We start from the raw sequence: 5,621 nt of genomic DNA on the forward strand, positions 1-5,621 counted from the left end.
TATGTATAAGAATAAGCTAGTCTTATCGCTAGTAGGCCTCATTAACGAAGCCAGTCTATAAGGGAAGGACATTGTTTTTACTAACTATTGTGTGCCAGAATGCACATATCTAAACCATCGGATGAATAGAATCAATGATCATGATCTGAGGGTCTATGATATTACAATAGGGTAGTATGTACCATATAATCACACAAATTTCAGCAAAATGATATTTTGATCAATTAACCTATTTTAAAAAAGGAAATTTTCGGATTTTAAGGGATCATTAACACTCCTAATTTTAAAAATCTGAATTTTTTAAATTAATTCTAATTAATTGTATACGTAATTTGTAAACATAACCGATTTTATTCCGTCAGAATGGATTTTTGTTTGAATGATGTTCTTTCAGAGTTTCATTCTATTAGAATATTAATGAAGAATAATAGAATTCTTGAACTCCTAGTTGAGGAATAACAACATTTTAATATTTTCATATACATTCGAACTTAAATACAAATTCATACATATTCTTACATACTAATAGCCTTATACATTTTAATATATTTATATATATTCTAAAAGAATATCATAAAAAATCAACATTCTTGAATATATAGTTAATGAATAAATACAAGTGTAATTCTTAAAAAAATAAGAACATTCTTAAACTGTGAGTGTCATCAATCTTTAGCTCATTCTTCAAGTCATTCTTATCAAGTCTTCAAGCCATTCTTCGGACCATTCCTATCACAAAATGCAACCAAAACTAATAATGGTTAAAAACATGTTGCTTGCAATTCGTATTAATTTATACATGCTGTCAGAATACATATAATACATTCTGGTAGAATATACAGAACACAATCTTGCATAATACATAGAATACAATCTCGCAGAATACATAGAATAAAATCTGCTACTTATAACTTTACATGCCACTATAAATAATTAAAAGCATGTGATTTGCCATTTGCAATCGTATTTCTCTATATATAAACATTCTAAAGCATAGAATGTATAAATGCATTCTGTCAGAATTACTACAATGTTACATGCAATTCCTAGCATTTTATATATTCTGGAAGAATGCATAGAATACATTCTGATAGAATACATATAATTTGCTACTAAATCAAGATTATAAAATTGTGAACAGTGGAACATGTTAAGTTTAATATTTTTCAAATATTAGACGGTTAGATTTTGATATATTCCACATATTGTTTATTTTATCAGGTGATTACAAATGCTTTTGAGAAGAGTTTTCTCATTCATACAATGTTTAAGTTCTAAACTGTCTCAAATTTGTGAAAATCTCTTATAAATCGTTAATCAAATCTTCACCCTAAATTGATTAAAAAAAATCAAATACCAATAGCAAAGATTGATCCTACTCAAGTAATTAACAAATAAGGAGTTAACAACAACAAAAAAACATATCAAAAGGTTTAACGAAGAAAATAATATAAATACTCTTCCAGGCAATTAAAAAATAAACATACCACATGTTAGAACCAAGTAACACAAATAACCAACTTATAATTATTTTTGTGTTCTTCTAGAATTTGAACATCAAATTCTCTTTGAGGCATTTCTACAAACACCTGGCGTGCAACATAGAAATCAAATTTTCTTTCAGACTATTTCTACAACAAAGCTGCCAGATGTGAATAAGTAAAGGTTGGAACAAAAAAAGAAAACACCCAATGTAAATGAAGAATGTAATTTACCTATAGAAGAGGAGAATACAACGATTTGGATAATTAAAGCCTTGTACTTACAAGTAAATATCGTTTGATAGTGGCATGAAGGAAGCATAAGTCGCCAATGGTGGAGAGGGAGCAAGAAGACATCGGGTCTCTCATGTGCCTGCCGATCAAAAAAAGAAAAGAGCAGGGATTAGGGTTAGTGAGATGAACAACGATTTAAAAAGAATCTGTGATACTTATTTAATGATTTTCCAAATATATAACATTTATTTTTGGTTTATAAAGGTAAAATGACTAAGTTACACTTTATTATTTAATTAATGATTTCTTTTTTCCTAAATTCTGATTGGAGTATTTAGGCACATAATATTTGCTAAAAACATTTGAACCTCTCTCTCTCTCTCTCTCTCTATATATATATATATATATATATATATATATATATATATAGAGAGAGAGAGAGAGAGAGAGAGAGAATTTCAAAAAATATTTCATTATTATTGTTGATAGATTAATATTTCATAAAATTAATGATTCTAAATACAATGATTCAAAAATATAATTTAATGACTTACATACTATTTATTTAAATTTGATCTAATTTAAGATAATCATTAAATTATTTAGTAAAAAATCTATTAATATTCAAAATTATCCTAAGTGATTCTCTATTAATAATGATTATAAATATGAGGATTCAAATTATAATTACATTAAAGATTCAATTTATTTTTGAATCTTTTATTTTTAAATTTATATTCTTAAAATCTATTGATACAAAATTTTTATAATTAAAAATAATGATCCAATATTCTAATATTTCTAAATTAAATAATTCGAAAATATAAGTAAATTATGGAGTCACTTACTTGTTTGTTCGGTAAGTTGCATCAAAACCAAGAACATATCCAAAAACATAATAGTTTCAAAAATATTTCATTATTATTGTTGATAGATTAATATTTCATAAAATTAATGATTCAAAATACAATGATTCAAAAATATAACTTAATGACTTACATACTATTTATTTAAATTTGATCTAATTTAAGATAATCATTAAATGATTCAATAAAAAAATATTAATATTCAAAATTTTCCTAAGTGATTCTCTATTAATAATGATAATAAATATGAGGATTCAAATTATAATTACATTAAAAATTCGATTTATTTTGAATCTTTTATTTTTAAATTTTTATTCTGAAAATCTATTGATACAAAATCGATATAATTAAAAATAATGATCCAATATTCGAATATTTGTAAATTAAATAATTCGAAAATATAAGTAAATTATGGAGTCACTTACTTGTTTGTTTGATAAGTTGCATCAAAACCAAGAACATCTCCAAAGGCAGAATAATTTCATTTTGTTTCTTCATCTGCCCAAAACAATCCAGTTAATTCTCTATTACTTTGAACACTATAGTCAAATGAAAAATCCTATAAATAATCCTTTTTCTTCATCAACTTGTTTATCATAAAATTTGCATCTCTTTCTCCAACATATTCAATCCAATCTCTTTTGAAATTTTTTTGTATCTTTTCCTATAGCTCCAGTATTCTCAAAATCACCCCTGGACAATTAGAAAATAGCCATACAAATTCTTAAAACTTCATAAAATGTCTGTAAACAATGTGTAGGTAATTCCAAAATATTTCCATAATTTATTCCCCTTAAAAAGTATTTTATGTGAGTTATTGCTCTATTTTCTTGCAAAAATTACAATAATTCGATAAAAATGAATTATTTTCTGAAAATTTCCAGATCTTCTTATTTTATTGTTGGGATTTTGGGAAAAACGGATTTGGGTTATTAATGAGTTTTAGTTTTGTAGATTAAAATCTTTCATGTATAAAATTTGAAGCTTTTAACAACATACTTAGGTCAACAATCATCTAGGCTTGAAGATCAACACATGCATGTTACCTGAAGGCCATGCATGGATGTGAAAAGTTTGTAAATCGTTTATGGAAGAAATCTTTTGTTCATATTGTGGTTTCTCCACCAAAACTAGTATAAAAATGATTTATTTTGATTATGAGTTAGGTTTGGGTCATGTGAATTCACCATTTGCAACATGCATGATGTTTATAAGTGAAATCCTACCACCATCATCATCAAAATCAACATGCATATGAATGTTCACAAAGAATGGTGTAGAAAAAAGAAGAAAATGTAAGAAAAATCATTTAAGTTTGAAGGAAAATGAAAGGAAATTGTGTTTACCTAGATGAATGCTTCAAAAGGGATGAAGATTTTGAGTAAAATGAGGGATATTTATCTGAAAATTCGTGGGTTTGGGGCTGATTCATAGAGGGAAAGAATGATGCTTTTAGAGAGAAGAAAAGAGAGAAAAGAGTGATTTTGTCTATGTTGATACCCAATCTCTCTCGTCATCTCTTTCGGGTTCCTCTCCACCAAAATGAGTCAACAAACTACACAAATTCATTTAAACTCATGAATAATCAAATGGAAAAATCTCTCCCATTGATTTTGCTTCTAAATTCGCATTTTTCTAGAGAAAAGGAAGAGAAAAGTTTTTAGAGAGAGAAATGGGAGGTGGAGTGAATGGGTGATCAGAAAGATTTAGAGTGATGGGAATAGATATATGGAAAAAATTTGGAGAGAGGAGGGTGATTCTCTCCCACTTTTTTTATTTAAATCATCTCCTCAAATTTTATAAACCTTTTTACAAATCTTTATAAAATATGCATTTTATATAGAAATTTGTTCATAACATTAGGATTTTTGACTTATAAAATAAGTTTAAATATTAATGACCTAAATTTTATTTCCTTGATTACATATTATAATTTAATTATTCCAAGATAATATTATGAGGTTCATAATTATTTTTGTATAATTTTTTATTTTAAACTCATAAATTTGAGTTTTTAGGGATTTGGGGTTTTAAGGAATTTTGTAAATCTTTGGATATGAAAATAAATTGAATTTTTTGGGACTTCAAATTATTTTAGGCTTCCATAACTCTTTTCTACTCCAAAATAATGTTTGTAATTCGTTTTCATCAGATTATTGGCATTCTATGTAGTGGTTCCGAGATTCAAAGGAAATAGAAGAATCAAGTATACTAGTCCTAGTTTTCAACCTTGACTCAAGTTGCTACGAGACTTTGACCTAATTTTTGTTACTAGGTCAAGTGCATGATGTGTCTACATGAATGTACAAAGATACTCGAGTTGAGGAATGACCTGAATTTGGATAGTTGTTACAATTAAAGTGGCTATTGCAGTCACGGATCACTATGAAATCTTAGTATAATATCCTTCGTTTCTAATTGTTTCCAAGTTTCTAGTAGGTTATAACTTAGCTTCTAGTTACTGAGTCTAGGATATGTCGTGCCTACGTGTGCAACTAAGTTTATTCAAATCTAGAGTTGTCACAAATTTTGACGGTTGTCACAACAGGTGTTACAACTAACGTATGCAATGAAGAATTTGTGGGTGATCGAGGGGTAGACGCAGTGGCGGAACTAGTTAAAAGCCAAGTGTAGCCTATGTTACCTATCAAAATCTTCCTAGAATTATAGAAAAATTAATGTTGTAGAGGTGTTATTACTATCTATGTGAAGGTGCTACTCCTCAAATGTTGCCTCCTGAAAGTAGAAACCGCACGACATATCCGAAATTTGTGTGATTTTATTTCGATTCTAACCCTAGTGTGCAAGAGTGAAGAACACCACTGAATCCTATTATTTGGCATAAAGTTGCTACAATATTTGGTAACTTTGGAATGTTGAGGTTGATTGGGGAGATTATTTTATTCTCCATGAAGTTAAATTTTCCTTCAGATGTTAAACGATTCCAATCTTGATCCTAAACTTATATTATAGATAAGGAAGTGATTGTACAAGAGAGTGGGATTTGGGAACACGATTTGGATTTCAGAAAGTCCCCTAC

The 5,621-nt window shown here is 27.8% G+C and overlaps 1 long non-coding RNA gene across 1 annotated transcript; it reads right to left on the reverse strand.

Annotated features, from left to right (window-relative positions):
- Positions 1-664: 664 nt before the first annotated feature.
- Positions 665-4,108, reverse strand: LOC145071370 (uncharacterized). Its single transcript, XR_013690418.1, has 4 exons — positions 3,928-4,108; positions 3,007-3,274; positions 1,767-1,854; positions 665-729 (listed from the first exon to the last, which is right to left on the reverse strand). It is a non-coding gene; the product is annotated as an uncharacterized LOC145071370 (long non-coding RNA).
- Between the last annotated feature and the right edge of the window lie 1,513 nt (positions 4,109-5,621).

This window comes from Lactuca serriola, chromosome 8, assembly GCF_051521515.1.
Source record: "Lactuca serriola cultivar US96UC23 chromosome 8, Lser_US96UC23_V15, whole genome shotgun sequence".
Lineage (NCBI taxonomy): Eukaryota > Viridiplantae > Streptophyta > Magnoliopsida > Asterales > Asteraceae > Lactuca > Lactuca serriola.